Source organism: Patella vulgata, chromosome 7 (assembly GCF_932274485.2).
Source record: "Patella vulgata chromosome 7, xgPatVulg1.2, whole genome shotgun sequence".
NCBI lineage: Eukaryota > Metazoa > Mollusca > Gastropoda > Patellidae > Patella > Patella vulgata.
The window spans coordinates 36,668,383-36,685,617 of NC_065885.2; the positions used below are offsets into that span (position 1 = coordinate 36,668,383).

Here is a 17,235-nt window from a genome sequence, read left to right on the forward strand (position 1 = left end):
GGTTACATGTCTAAAAAAGGTTCCTACATAAAAAGTAATAAAAGAAAATGTTTAATGCCTACTTATTTTTCTTATAATTTTTTAAAACTGATTTAATTCTCCTTTTTTAGAATTATAATGAATTAGATTTGTGTCAGATACACTTAATTACTTCTTTGGTGCTATAAAATTTGAGGCTTGTCATATTGGAAATATTTATATTTGTCATAAAATGTAATTGAAAAGTAATTGAAATGTAATTGACCATTACATGATTTTTGGAATGTAATTAATTACATTTCCATTACTCATTACTTTTGAAATCTTCCATTACTCATTACATGGCCATTACTTAAAAAATGTAATGATTACATTCCATTACCATTACCCATTACCATTACCCCAGCCCTGGTAGGCTAGATAACTGCCCTTGTAAGTTGCCAGGGCCGGAATGAGAGAGAGAGAGAGAAATGGGGTTTAACATCCACTCGACAAAAACTAGGTCATTTCGGGACTAACATATGGTTTATTTTTTTATTTCAATAATTCGCTTGCGCGTAGCGATCTTTAGCAGTGGGAGGAAACCGGAGTACCCGGAGAAAACCCACGAGGTTGGACAGGCGACCCTAATCCTTGTCACGTACAACCGGGGAATCGAAACCCCGTCAGTTGACTCAATGACAGACCGTATGATACAGCGCGCACGTGCTAACCATTCGGCCATCCAACCCCCCGGGCCGGAATGAAATAGGGTTTAGCATCATACTTTTCATATTCATATAGAAGGCTTGATATCGCTTTAACTCATCCATGTTAGAAGGGGATGTTGGAAAACTCGGGGTCGTTGCTTCAGGAACATTTACATGCTTACTTTTTAGGTACACCAACCATACATAATACAGTACAGCTATGGATAAGAAATTGATTGTCTGTGCTTTGTTCGCACAAACTCACACACGTTTTTTTGTGGTTTTTTTTAAAAAAAAAAAAATAACGAGAAAAGTATTACTATGGAAAGGGAGAATAAAAGTATTACTATGGAAAAGAAAGGTCTACGAAGCTTCTTGGTAATACCGAATGGTTCATTTATTTGTGTATACATGAGCATTTTCAATCTGTTTTACAGACCTAATGCGACATCCGTCTTTTATCTCTGTCCAAGATGACTGACCTTTAAAAGGTCAGACCGCTGTAGTTCTAAGAGTGACGTCACATCTCAATGTTTACCAACAAAGCAAGATGGCATCGATAACGCCAAAAAAGATTACTTCTGTGGCTTGTAAACAAACACGAGCAGGTCAATCAGATTAGACGGTAAAAAATGTACGTCTGAAAGAATTCAGAGTAAACAAACAGAAAAAAACGTCAAATTGATGGTCACACGTGCGTTGTTTACATCGAACGTAGTAATATGAACTGGTACGGGCAGAATTATATCGTTTTACCCATTTTACGCCTCCGCGTACTATTTTCTGTACCTATTTACGCTAATTATGTAATATTTTTTATCAAGATATACTTCAAACACCTTTATTTATTTTTCTAATACTAAAAAAAAATGTTTCAGAATTTAATTTGTCGAAAGAAAAAAGTTAATATTTTGTAGTCATTAAGTCGCATCGATGTCATCCTTGTCAGTGATTGTAGCGGCCAAGCGAATATTCACTGCGGATCAGTGGGGAACATTTTGTGCAATAAAACGCCCGAAGGCACCCTCAAAACGGAGACAGATATAGTCGCGATTAAAACGGCCGTCTTAATCAGACACGAGTAACTCATTTCCATATGACGCGACAAAACGAAATTATATCTCGTGATATTACTTACAGGGCCTCTTCTAAAAGCTGGCCTTGGCCACTATTTTAATTTGTAAACAAACGAAATGAAAATAAAATCAAAATGAAATAGAGTTTAACGTCCTAATTTGTAAACAAAGACCGATAAAGAATTTAAGGTTGTTACAATAAACCTATCCAATTTTGATGTATACAAACTATATTTTACCCGAACCGACAACTGCGACACGTTAATCTGATTTTCTTATAATAATTATGATTTACAATAGAGGTGTTCACACAACCATCAAGTAAAGGTTGATGCTATCTATATCTCGCCTAGCGAAATACCAAAATGGGGAGGAGCTACCAATAGCTAGCTGAGCAGAAATTCTAACGTATTTGTAGGCCGGAATTAAGAAGCATAACCACGCCTTGACATAATCGGTGAAGGTCACTTTCTGAACATCAGCGAAATGGCGATACCGTTTTGACAAGTCGGGCAAGATGTTTAATTCGATTAAACAAGTCATTGAACGAGAAAGTTCATCTAGATTTTCCGACGTGGTTTCCCCTTGTCAGTGGTGCTGGACGGAGGGCCTGACAAGGACAACTGTCTAGTCGTTCGGATGGGACGAAAAACCTAGGTCCTGTCTATACATTGGCGTGCACGTAAAGGAACCCTTGGTAGTTGGAATTCGATATTATACCGTAGCCTAATTAAGTAGGCATAGTGCCGCTGCTCGGGGAAAATTTCCCTCATTGCACAATGTATGGCGTATGCCCATCTTCATTAGCCCAGTCTAAGAAGAACAGTAGGACGTTAAACCCCATTTCATTTCATTTTGCCAAATTACATTTTTCATTTTAGATTCGTACTCGTAGTGTTTTTGTGTTCAAAATCAATGTCCGTCAAATGGCTCAAGTCAAAATGTGATTTCCATTTAAGCGATTTCGTGTAATAAAAATTACTTAGTTGCAACTACCAAACTTGTAGTCCAATCCGAATTGTAAATCTGTCGGCTTTTCGGGCAGAACTCATGGAACAAACTTTATTTTTGATGTTTCGATGTCTAGCCTAGGCCTGGTAACAAAAAAACAATGTTCAAATGTTGGCATTTTTTTCTGAGTAGGTCTTCATAAGTAATATGCCATGGTATGGTATGCCATTACTTGAAGAGTGGCCATAAGGCGTTAAAAGTCCAACTTATTTTTATTTTCACCTAATTTGTAATGTTATCAAGATATCAACTGTGATGTGGCGCTGTATTATTATCGACAGGGGTCATGGCTGATGGGTCTAGGGACTAGGGAGTTGATAATGCCATGGACTTGGCAAGTGAATAAATGTAACGATCTGCATTTAGCAAATTTAGCTTTAGTCTAAGTAACATAATGCATCTTTATAAATAAAGCTACATTTATTTACATTTTAATTTTTTTTCTATTTTGATTTCTTCTTCAGTATGTTGCTCTGATAGTCTATTGAAAAGTCTAATGCCAAAGTAGAAATTGGTATGTAAATGGTATTTGACAAAGTACCCATTGGCGTGCACGTAAAAGTTCCTTGCCAGTTGGAATTGGATACAGGAGTAAGCCTTAGCGCCGCTGTCTGGACAAAATTTCATTATCCCAGTCAGAGCAGTACGGTAGGATGTTATACCTCATTTCATTTCTATAATATTGGAGGGGGGTTGGATGGCTGAATGGGTAGCGTGCGCGCGCTGTATCATAAAGTCTGTCATTGAGTCGACTGGCGTGGTTTCGAATCCCCGGTTGTACGTGGCAAGGAGTAGGGTCGCCTGTCCAACCTCGTGGGTTTTCTCCGGGGCCTCCGGTTTCCTCCCACTGCTAAAGACCCCTACGCGCAAGCGAATTATGTAAATAAAAATAAACCATGTTAGCCCCGAAATGACCTAGTTTGTGTCGAGTGGACGCTAAACCCCATTTCTCTCTCTCTCTCTATAATATTGGGAGGCCCAATATGTCTCAGTGAGTAAAGTGTTGGTTCGCTAACATGGCCATCCATGGCTGAGAAAGTCCATGTGGATTTTCCGTGGTGTAGGACGGAGGGCATGATAGTATAGCAATATCGTTGGATAGCAGAAAAAAACAAGTCCTTGTACATATTGGCATGCACATTTAAAAACGCTTGACTGTTGGAATTCGATGGAAGAGTAGGCAAAGTTTCCTTCGTAGCTCATTGGATGGCGTTTGCCTGTTTTTATTAGATCAATTGGAAATTAAAACCCATTTAAGTTTATTTCATGTATATAATATTGACAATAACAATCGTTGACATTTTAGGCGTGCAGTCCTGAGAAAAGAAAAGCATAAAAGTGTCTTCGGATTTAACATTGTCAGCCATAAGGTAATTTCTTGTACTTGTAAAACTCTTATTATTCTGCGCCGAACATAGTACTAGGTTTGTCGGCTCAGATTTCATTTACAAAGCATATCTCATAAACCGTTTAAAGTATCTTTCAGACTCGCCTATCTTGGGGTTTTCCGGGTCCTCCTGGTTTCCCCACTGCTAAAGACTCCCAATACGCAAGCGAATTATTGAAATCCGGGTCCTCCTGGTTTCCTTCCACTGCAAAAGACTCCCAATGCGCAAGCGAATTATTGAAATAAAATTGAACTATATGTTAGTCCCGAAATGACCCAGTTTGTGTCCAGTGGAGGTGTATTTATGAAACTTCATGACATTGTGTTGTAAACTTGCAACTAGAACTGTCTTCAATTTGTTGATACTTTGATGGTAGATAGTGGTGGTAATTTGTAATTTTAGTTAATTTATGTCCACTATGACTAAATTCATTTATTAAAGAAGAATATTTACCATTATTTTTTCAGGCCCTGGGATTCCAATCAGTTGAATTTCTTTGTACAAAACTATTAAAAAGAAGATTCAAGAAAAACTCTGCATTTGCAATACCAAAGGAAGTGTTATATTTACCATATCTCCGGAATTGCAACATCGTGTTTGTAATCCCGACAATTTATATGCAACATTTTGTTGAAAGATTCCTCAGTATTTGTTGTGGTGAACATAATAAATATTGTCTGTCAAGAGGCAAATTGTATGTTGACCAAATATGAAAAATAAAGTTATACATGTTTAAATCACCCTTTTTATACGCCCACATTTTCATGTGGACGTACATGTATATTGTCGTCGCCCTGTCCGTCCGTCCGTCCGTCCACGCGGACGTCCGTCCACAATTTGTTTGTGGACTGTCTATACATGCCACAATTTTTATCCGATTTTGAGGAAACTTGAAATAAGGTCTATCACCCAAAGATCTCGGTTCCTTTCGATATTGGCATGTATCGGACCATAACTGCGTGGATTATGGCCCCTGATTGTACGAAAAATCACGTTTTTAGCATGTGGACAAACTAGAGGTCACAATTTTGATCGGATTTTGATGAAACTGGAAATGCATGTTTATAACCTGCAGATCTTGGTTCCTTTCTATATTCGAGCATATCGGATCGTAACTTCCTCAATATGACCCCTGATTGTACGAAAAATCCCGTTTTTAGCTTGTGGTCCCCCTAGAGGTCACAATTTTTATCTGATTTAATGAAACTTGATGAAACTTTTGATGAAACTTGGAATGTATGTTTATATCCCAAAGATCTTGGTTTCTTTCGATATTCGCGCATATCAGATCGTATCTTCCTGAATTATGGCCCCTGATTTTACGAAAAATCGCGTTTTTAGCTTGTGGTCCCTATAGAGGTCACAATTTTTATCCGAGTTACACCCTAATGATGGCTGAGTTTGAATTTCTTGAAAACCGGACCAAAACTGTCGGACAAAATGGCCGCCCCTTGTACGCCAATGGTGTTAACATCTGGTATATCAAGATTTAACTTGTGGTCCCTATAGAGGTCACAATTCTTATCCGAGTTACAAAAAAAAAACTTTTAGTACATCACCGTTACACCCTAATGATGGCTGAGTTTGAATTTCTTGAAAACCGGACCAAAACTATCGGACAAAATGGCCGCCCCTTGTACGCAAATGGTGTTAACATCTGGTATATCAAGATTTAACTTGTGTTCCCTATAGAGGTCACAATTCTTATCCGAGTTACAAAAAAAAAACCTTTTAGTACATCACCGTTACACCCTAATGATGGCTGAGTTTGAATTTCTTGAAAACCGGACCAAAACTATCGGACAAAATGGCCGCCCCTTGTACGCAAATAGTGTTAACATCTGGTATATCAAGATTGTGATCCTCCTAGAGGTCACAATTTCGATCCGATTTTAATGAAACTTGAAATGCATGTTTATAAGCCAAAGTTCTTGGTTCCTGCTGATATTCGTGCATATCGGATCGTAACTTCCTGAATTATGGCCCTTGATTGTACGAAAAATTGCGTTTTGAGCTTGTGGTCCCTGTAGAGGTCACAATTTTTATCCGATTTAAAAAACCGTGTGAATATATTACAGTTATACACTAATGATGGTTGAGTTTGAATTTCATGAAAATCAGAAAAAAAAACTGAATATCGTGAAAATTGGACAAAAATTGTACGCAAATAGTGTAAAATTATGGTATATCAAGGTTGTGGGCCCTCTAGAAGTCACAGTTTTCATCAGATTTGGATGAAACTTTAAATATATGTTTTTATCATAAAGATCTTGGTTCCTTTTGATAATCACACATATCCGAACGTAACGTCCTGGATTATGGCCCCTGATTGGTCGAAAAATCGCATTTTTAGCTTGTGGATTCTCTAGAGGTAACAATTTTTTTCGATTTTAATAACCGTTTAGATATATCACCTTACCACCATAATGAAGGTTGAATTGGAATTTCGGGAAAATCGAAATGAAACTAACCGACAAAATGGCCGTTCTTTGCACGCAAATTGTTTATAAGTATGTAATACAATGATTATGGACTCTCTAGAGTTCAGAATTTTTATCCGATTTTGATAAAACTTAAAACATATCTTTTATTCCATAAGTCCCTTTTGATATTTGCGCATTTCAGACCATAACTTTCTGGATTATGGCCCCTGATTGTTAAAAAATTGTTTTTGTTTTTAGCTTGTTCTCTACCCATCTCTTGCAAAATGTGAGCGTATACCTCTTTCCTTTTACAAATTTAGGCCACAACGTTTTCTGCAGTATGGGGAAGTGCTGCATTTAGGGCCAATCTGTTGAGAAGAATTAAAATGGGATTTAACGTCCTAGTTTTGGGGGTTTTTTTTGCACCGACCGGGATTATTAAGCCAGGTATACATCATGCAGTGTGATATGATTTAAATTTTGACCAGACAGCGGCCCTGCGGAATACTCTTATTTCAAATTCCAACGTGTACACGGACACCCCGCCCCCCTCCTAAACTATTCACAAGGGGGAAAAACACCGGAAAATCATATCATGATCACCTTTGTCAGTCAACACTGGGTTGGACATTGAGCCACCATGGCTCCTCTGATGGAAAGAAATAATGTGTAGCCGAATTTTTTTCTGTAACACTATTAGTTATGATAATTAAGACATAATACAAGAGTTACTCCCCGTCTCAAAGGCCAACAGATCAGGTACGACCTGGACATGAATTAATGGGGTTTAATGTCCTAGTGTGAGCACCAATCTGAAAATAAATTCTGCTGTGATGGCTATTCTGATGAAAAATTCTGCTGTGGTCGATAATCTAACATAATTCCTGTTGTATGGATAATCTAGAGAAAAATGCTTCTGTTGGGACACAGTCTATAGAAAGTCCTGCTATGAGGACCAATCTGGAAATAAATTCTGCTGTAGTGGCTGTGCTGACGAAAAATTCTGCTGTAATGGCTTTTCAGACGAAAAATTCTGCTTTAAACTATAGTCTAACAAAAATATCTACTCTGATGAATAATGTAAAGAAAAATTCTGCTCTGATGAATAATCTAACCACAATTCCTGATATGATGGATAATCTAAAGAAAAACCTTGCTGTTGGGAGCAATCTATAGAAAATCCTGCTGTGAGAACGGAGCTGAAAACAAATTCTGCTGCCATGGCGATTGTGACGAAAAAATTCTGCTGTGATCGCTATTGTGACGAAAATATTCTGCTGTGATGTATAATCTAACGAAAATTCCTGCTCTGTTGAATAATCTAACCACAATTCCTCCTGTTGGGACCAATCGATAGAAAATTCTGCTGCGATGGCTATTTTGACCAAAAACTCTGCTGTGATGGCTATTCTACTGAATAATTCTGCTGTGATGGTTAATCTAACGAAATTCCTGATATAATTGATATTCTAAAAGAAAAATCCTGCTGTTGGCGCCAATCTATAGAAAATCCTGCTGTGAGAACCAAGCTGAAAACAAATTCTGCTGTCATGGCTATTGTGACGAAAAATTCTGCTGTGGTGGATAATCTAACGAAAATTCCTGCTCAGCTGAATAATCTAACCACAATTCTTGCTTTTGGGACCAATCGATAGCAAATTCTACAGTGAGGACCAGCCTGAAAAGAAATTCTGCTGTGGTGGCAGTGGCGGCGCCAGGGGGGGGGGCATTCCACCCCCCCCCACCCCCCCCCCCCCCCATTAATCTGGTCTGCCCTCTGTTTGCCCCCCCCCCCCCCCCAATAATTTTAGAAAATAAAAAAAAAGGATTTGCGATACGTTTCGGTAATCAATACTTCTACGGTGAATAAATCCCACATCCCCACTCAGTCATAAACTTGCATGTTGTTAAGCATTTCCGACAGTCTATTTTTCAAAATTTTCTTGGCGAGGTCCCCAATGGACTCGCTACTTTGGCGCTCACAAGGGGAATTCGTTGAGGTTCGCAAGTCCGTTCGTTTGACATTTTGTTCTCTAGTCGGATAAACTAGTGATCAGGCGACGAACGGTATCTGAGCAGATCGAGATCTATTTATCTCGACGATCTTTGCCTGACAGAATACTGTAAGACAGCATTTCCGGCAGTCTATTTTTCAAAATTTTCTGGGGGAGAACTCCCTACTTTGACGCTCGTGAGTGGGCTTCGTCATAGGCGTAGGAGCTCAAAGTATTTCAGGGGGGCATAAGAGAAACTTGCCCGAAATCAATACCGTTTTTTCGGGCATACCTATCATAAGAAAGCTTCGGGCATATTTTCTGGCATGCAGTGGACAAGAAAAAGACGAGAAAATACTTTTCGGGCAGTGTGGATCTCATAGAAATAAGTTAGTTATATTTTTTCTCTAAACGTTAATAGAAAAAAAAGGTCGTCGAATTTTTCATTGCCCGAAAATAAATTTTTTGGGCAAATGCCCCCCCCCCCCCCTCCGGCTCCTACGCCTATGGGCTTCGTCGTGATTCGCAAGTCCGTTCGTTTGACACTTTACCTCATCGATCAGTGCCTGAAATACTGCCAGGCTGCATTTCCGGCAACCTGTTTTTCAAAATTTTCTGGGGGAGGCCCCCTACCTCTAGTTAAAGCTCGTGCCTTTGCCCCCTTAACCTTGGACTTTGCCCCAGCTTTGCCCCTCCAATCATCGACGGCTGGCGCCGCCACTGTGTGGTGGCTATTTTGACGAAAAATTCTGCTGTGAGAACCAAGCTATAAACAAATTCTGCTGTCATGGCTACGAAAAATTCTGTTGTGATGGCTATTCTGACGAAAAATTCTGCTGTTAGGACCAATCTATAAAAAATGTTGCTGTTGTGGCTATTCTGATGAAATATTCTGCAATGATGACTATTCTATTCTGCTGTGATGGCTATTGTGACGAAAATATTCCGCTGTGGTGGACAATCTAACGAAAATCCATGCTCTGCTGAATAATCTAGCCACAATTCTGCTGTGATAGCTATTCTGACGAAAAAGTTTGCTTTAGTGGTTATTCTGCGGAATAATTCTGCTGTGATGGATAGTTCCTGATGATGAATAATCTAATGAAAAATCTTGCTCTGGTGAGTAATCTAACCACAATTCCTGCTGTTGGAACCAATCTGAAAACAAATTCTGCTGTGATGGCTATTCTCACGAAAAACTCTGCTGGGCTAAACATTCATACATCAGATAAACTACTTTTAAAGGCCAAACCTGTTCAACTTGTCTCTTATGGTTGGGGCTTTTAGATTTCAAGCGCCTCTTTTATGGAATAATCTTCCATTTAGTATAAGATCGTGTACATCTCTATATTCTTTTTTTTAAAAAAAAACCCCAGCTTAACACGTTTATCTAAACAGGCTTTAACTAACACTGTATACAATTGTTAATACCATATGTCTATAATGTTGCTGGTTGGTTTGTTTTTTTTTGTTTTTTTTTATATGATTAAATTGTCACTTTGTAAAGTGCCCCTTATGAAAGGACGCGCTATAATAAATATGCTGTAATAATAATGATAAATATGCTGTAATCTATAGAAAATCTTACTGCTGGGACCAATCTATAGAACATCTTGCTGTGAGGGCCAATCTGAACCAATATAAATCAGTCCTGCTTTGGGGTGGGGGGGGGGCAATCTATAGAGAATAATGGTGTGGGCACCAATCTTAAGAAAAATCTTGCTGTGAAAGCCAAACTAAACAAAACTCTCGATGACATGGTTAATCTAAAGAAAACTCCTGTTGTGGGGGCTAATCAGATTTAAAATGCTGCTGTGAGGGCGCAATCTATATGAAATATTATTATAAAAATATACATAGACGGGACCATGCAATCCTAACAAAATCGTGCTGTGGGCGCTAATCTACAGAAAAATTCCGCTGGGGGGTAATCTGAGCAAAATCCCTGCCGTGAGGGATAACCTAAAGCAAATCCTGCTGCTGTGGCCGGTAAAAAAAATCCTGCTGTGACACCAATCTGAATAAAAAAATCTTGTCCTGGGGCCAATCTAAATAAAAAGAAATCCTGCTGTGGGAGCCAATCTAAGATATAAAAATGATGTGTGTGTTGGGGAGGGGCGGATATAGAAAAGTTAAAACATTGAATGTTTATTTATTTCTTTCGTCACTTTTTGTATGGGGTTGGGGGGATTAATGGCGTTATGGGTGTTCAAATTATTTCCCTTGATATTTCCAAGGTGAAGGCTGGCAGCTGTCAATCATCCTGCACTGGTGACTACGAAAGATTGTTCACCTCAAGGGGCTCAAGGAGACATCACTGAAGTAAACATTCACGGCTACTTTTTGACAGCAACAATTGAATAAATTATTATACATTTGAAATAGGCTTAGACGTCTCAACTGTTTCTAAATATGGTATGATTAATAATAAACGGTAAGTTCATAATATCACATAGAGAGATAGATAACAAACCTTAATCTCTCAACCCTCCGTAAAGCACATCAGTATATCTCAGCGTTTTCAGTCACGTTCACGTAGCTAAGAGAGATAGCTGCTCTTCCACGGCAGTACACTAGAGCTGGAGGAGTGGAAAGAGGCTGAAATTAGAGGCGTAGTTTATGGTTCTTGGACTGTACCCTTTAATGGGGCTACATCCCTAATATTTGGGACCTAGAAATTGACACAAATGCCAATGGATCGCAAGTGGCAACTCATATAATATTAATAATGAATAATGTAATATGAATGTATACTGTAATTTCTACTAGGCCGAATCATTTATGTTCCGCGAAATACCTACGCCAGAAGTCTAAATCGATTGGCAATCTCTAGCGTCTGGTTATTCCAGTCTACACCGATAGTATTTATTGTGCATGCTCTTCAGATACGAATATTGGTTCACCGTTTGACATGTCTTGTGAAATATGTTTAGCCTCGTCCTTCGAGTGTGTTGTTACAAATGGCGCTGAAACGCAGTATGGTAGGCCTACATGATTCGTGTACCAATGTAAAATGTTTATTTTGTCTTAAATATTGGATATCAAAAGCCCATCTTTACCCTGTAAGATTAATACACATCAATGTAGATTTAAATTGACAAATAATTCACGTTTTCGATGTCAACGACTTTGGATGATATTAAACCCACCATTTTAATTGAGAAGGCTGCATCCCTATTTCTAGATCGGAGGCTCAGCCTTGACATTGTATTCTACGCAAAATTTTACTCTAGAAAAGTTGGGTCTGTTTTTGTGCCCATTTGATGGACACCCCCCCGCGCTGAGCCTCCAGACTATTCCAAGCCACATACATTCACACCGATCGAAACCAAGAGGTGACGGACCAGCTAGAGCTTGACAAGTTGAATTAAAGTTGGTTAAGCACTTACCACAAAATATCAAATTGTCAATGGGTTAATCCATTCCATGCTAAATTATACTCAAACAAATTATTTAACATTTAATTAGGAACACAAAATCAAAATATCAAATATGGTAAATAATCTTCCTTAATAAAATTAAATTCAATCAGATTAAGGTTCAGTGAAAATTATAAAAGGGTTTAAAGAAAAAACATCCTATACCAAAACGGCCAGGGTTTTAAAAAAATCCTACGAAATGAAATGGAGTTTAACGTCCCAACTGGATAATGAAGATGGGCATATGCTATACAGTGTGCAATGAAGGAAATTTGCCTGGACAGCAGTGCCACGGCCTACTCTTATATCAAATTCAAACTGCCAAGAGATTTTTTTACGTGCACGCCAATGTGTACACAAGACCTTGGTTTTCCATTTCATCAGGACGACTATACGTTGTCCCTTGCCAGGCCCTCTGTCCTGCACCTCTGACAAGTGGGTACCACACCGGAAAATCCTGATGAACTTTTTCTGCAAACGTAGAGATCGATCCTCCAGGCTATCAAACCAACGTCTTATTCACTGAGCCACAATGGCTACCTATATTTTTAAGTGCTTTAGTTCCGGAGTGAGAGTTTTTCATTTGGTTATACACACAGTCTCAGTAACTGTTTATTATGACTTCAGTAAGTGAAGAAAGAGTAACAGGTTTACAAACATGTGCAACGTTTCATATGAAGCCATATTTTAGGTTCTTATGTGCATGACATTATTTTATGAAATTTATAATTTTTTGCAGCCTGTAGTTATGTTGGGCAGAAGATCAGTAGAATTTGTGGTAGTTCATCAAGTAGCAAGAATAACAAGGATTTAGATCGCATACCAAAAGATCAACAAGCTTGTATATTTGGCAACAATACTGGTAAAGGTAAGAAAAATGAAAGAACTGAAAGTCATTGAGGGATTGCAAAATATTGTTTTCTGAATTAAATGTTAAACATGCATTATGCAAGAACTAAATCTTCCTGTTGCAGGTCTTTGTTTAGGCCTGAAATTATTAATTAGACATTAATTAACTTACCAAGACCATAATCAACTATCAATCCCGTCGGATGCCTGCAACATTTAGTAGATTTAAATTTGTTTTGTGGTGGATGCGGTTACTGTAAAAATGGATATCAAGACTTTGTTTATTAATTATCGTATCAACGGTAGTGGCTCAGAAATAATTTGACTGAAATTTTCAGCATATTCTCTTTTCATTATATATTTTTTAACTACTATAGCAAGAACTGTCAGCTCTTTATCAAATTGTACCTAATGCTACTTTCAATAATCATGGATTAATGCGAAATGCGATTGCCTTCTCTAACCACTGTGCACGATGACTGACCTTTTTAAGGTTATGCCCATTAAATTCTACTTGTGACGTCACAGCATGATTCATATGGTGTCCATAACATGTGCATTGTTTACATCGGACTTAGTAATACAAACTGGTCTGGGCAAATTTGGGACTTTTTACTCATTCAACACCTCTGCATACTATGTACCCATTCACACTAAAATTTTATCCAGATATACTTCAATACTTCAAACACCTTTATTTTTTTGATACGCCCACATTGTCATGTGGACATATTGTTACATAATGTGAGTGACAGTGATAGGTAAAAGATTAGAAACATCATATGACAGCTTGTGTGATACAATCTCCGATGCCAGCCCAACAGCTGGCATATCTGTAGTGGTCAAGTTAGATAATACATTGACTGCTAAGTGCGTTTACTACAATGTGTTCAGTTGTCACACATTAATGAATGTACCATTTTAATATAAATTGAGTTAGGTTTTTGGATATAGACAGACGAGCTTTGGTTGCTCACCAGAGAAGGGTTTCTCATATATTTAGTATACCATTGTATATGTTAGAATAATATGTTGAATCCAGATCATCTTTTATTTCTGTTAACCCAAACTATGTTATAGTATATTGTTAGGGTGACCCATGCACTCTACAGAAATACAGCCCACTGCTGCTGGTTCGAGACTACCACTGAAGCGTGCACATTCGCCGTGTCGAGACCAACTTTCTGACAGTATGATACTATAAATAGCCATGGCACGTGCAATTGTCTACAAATCTATCAACTATTACAGCCGTAAAAAATTTATTGATGACGGTTTTGAATAGCAGTAAAATTAAGCTTCTTGGTTATTACAGCAGATTTAGAAATTACGTTTGTTTCATTTTTTAAATCGCTTTATCATTAACTGTACCGTTAAGAGCGGCATCTTTTGGTTTAGTACAAATAATATCTCTGAAACACTCAGGTTAGACAGGAACATGATACTAGCAGTAGTTTCATTTTACTTTTACAAGCTTCTTAAAACAATTGTTGAGCTAGCTAATGTGCTTATTTCTAAATTCAATTTCTTGTTCTAGCTTTCTGTTATGTTTCGTAAAAAAGTAGTCTTGATTATCCCGACCTGTCAATCAGACGTAGAATGGTCGATAGACTGGTTAAGCGAGACTAATTTCAAAACAAGGACACGTAACCTATCTTTTACTCAAAAGTGTCTGGATGTTATGGACGACACTTGGAACCAGTTTTCAGTCTATTATTTATAGATGATTAATGGTCATAGCTTATTAAGTACAACATGAACGTTTATTTAGTGACTATAATTGTGTGAAACTGATTTGAGGCTTGGCAGATATATAAATATTGTGGCGTAATTGTCGAGATATTTGGAGATATTTATTTATGGTGGGTCCCCCTAATATTGTCATCGCCCCCATCTAGAGGTCACAATTTTGATTTGATTTTGATGAAACTTGAAATACATTTTTCTAACCAAAAGATCTTGGTTCCTTGCGATATTCGCGCATATTGGATCGTAACTTCCTGAATTATGGCCCTTGATTGTACGAAAAATCGTGTTTTGAGCTTGTGGTCCCTATAGATATAGAGGTCACAATTTTTATCCAATTTAAAAAAAAAACGTGTGAATATATCACAGTTATACACTAATGATGGTTGAGTTCGAATTTCGTGAAAATCGGGACAAAAATTGTACGCAAATAAGTGTAAAAAATATGGTATATCAAGGTTGTGGACCCTCTAGAGGCCACAGTTTTTATCCGATTTTGATGAAACTTTAAATATATGCTTTTATCATAAAGATCTTTTGATAATCACACATATCCGAACGTAACTTCCTGGATTATGGCCCCAGAATGCTCGAAAAATTGCATTTTTAGCTTGTGGTTTCTCTAGAGGTCACAATTTTTTTTCCGTTTTTAAAAACCGTTTATATAATATCACCATTACACCATAATGAAGGTTGAATTGGAATTTCGGGAAAATCGAAATGAAACTGCCCGACAAAATGGCTGCTCTTTGTACGCACATTGTGTAAAAGTATGTAATACAAAGGTTATGGACCCTCTAGAGGTCACAATTTTTATCCAATTTTGATGGAACTTGAATCATATCTTTATAATCCAAAAATCTCAGTCCCTTTTGATATTTGTGCATTTCAGACCATAACTTTCTGGATTATGGCCCCTGATTGTACAAAAAATTGTTTTTGTTTTTAGTTTGTTCTCTGTCCATCTCTTGCAAAATGTGGGTGTAGCCTGCCTGGCAGCCGCTAGTTCTTAATAATGTAAACAATTGTTTTAGAGTTTAATTTACAGAACAAAAAAAACAACAACATTCAATTCTAATTAACTCGGTCGATGTCATCCCTATCAGTGATATTGGCGGCCAAGTGAATATTTACTGCTAATCGATTTGAGATGGACTATGTAATGGTTGTTCTAATCTGTTTTTCAGCAACTACTAATGGACAATCCTACGATGATCAACAGCCTAAACACGACACAGGTGCAAGTTATTTATTTAGATCTGATGGCGGAGGAACGAAACAATCATAAAAAAAAAACTACCTCATTAGAAAGAGTTTAAGTGACAACCTCTCAGATATTCTAACATTAATCAACAAATACAATTCTGTTTATTTGATTAGGCCATGCAAAAAAAAAATATTCTAGTTCCCAGACAGTCCTTCCTAAAAAATTTGATGTGGAATGGAAGTTTTTGTTCTTGCGTTTTTATTTTGTCAAAGGATCACTACCCGTACTGGGCTAAATGACTCCTCATAAATATCACATTTCAAGGCACTACATTTATCTCATCATGTTGTTGATACCCAGTATCATTTATGATTGTCAATAACATATTTGATAATTGAGCCTATGGTACATTTCTGGATTCTTTCCAAAATATTTATAGAGTTACTTCCTGTGACCCAAGGATTATCTGGGAACCAGAATATTTTTTTATATAGCCTTATATGATCATTTATAAACTGACATCATTTCATTCAAGGTGTTTGTCCAGGTAAGATGAACTGTATACCTGGCTGTATCAAAATTTGTATCTCTTCTCAAAACTGAATTATAGATATTCTGAAATATTGAAACTCTTTCAGGCCTCGTGACAGATGTTGGCAAGTATAGAGTCAGGCCCTTCAATAACCAAACAGTTAAGGGAAATCTTGCTCGGTGACAGTGCAAAATTTTCCTCAAATAAACAGGACTTAAAGATCCTGAGGCCTGGGAGGTTCTGATATTTCGTATTAAACTCAAATAAACTTACATCAAAATTATAAAACATTCCATTCTTTGAAAACATGAAATTTGTCCCAGGAACATCTTTCAAGAAGCTGTCATTTTAACCCCTGATTTATTATTTTTCTTATATATTTCTAATATTTTTATAATGTTTATAACAAGTCTTTATATAAGCGTATGATTTATCTATTATAAACAAGCTCCTTAATAGATATTGATGGTTTGTTATGTAGAAGGCTTATTATGAATTAAATAAAATATCTGAGAATAGTACTTGATTGTCTATTTCATAATAAAGTTTACAGGCGATTACTGTCGCATCATCATCATATTTTGGTTGTTTTGAAACTAACATGGTAAACTTTTATTTGCCCACATTTATGTAGATGTATATTGTCTTCACAATTGGACAGCTGTCTAGTCTTTCGGATGAGACGAAAAACCGAGGTCCTGTGTATACATTGGAATGCACGTAAAATATCCCTTGGCAGTTGGAATTCGATATAAGAGCAGGCGATAGTGCCGCTGCCCGGGCAAAATTTCCCTCATGGCACACTGTATGGCATATGCCCGTCTTCATTAGCCCAGTATAGGAGCAGAACAGTATGACGTTAAACCCCATTTCATTTCATTTCATTTCTTCACAATTGTGCCCATAAGTCTGTCCAACTTGT

General features: G+C 37.4%; 1 long non-coding RNA gene across 1 annotated transcript; it reads left to right on the forward strand.

The window, feature by feature from the left end:
* Positions 1 to 9,664: 9,664 nt before the first annotated feature.
* LOC126826872 (uncharacterized) lies at positions 9,665 to 16,831 on the forward strand. Its single transcript, XR_007682444.2, has 4 exons — positions 9,665 to 9,679; positions 10,798 to 10,994; positions 12,719 to 12,847; positions 15,762 to 16,831. It is a non-coding gene; the product is annotated as an uncharacterized LOC126826872 (long non-coding RNA).
* The last annotated feature ends 404 nt before the right edge of the window (positions 16,832 to 17,235 follow it).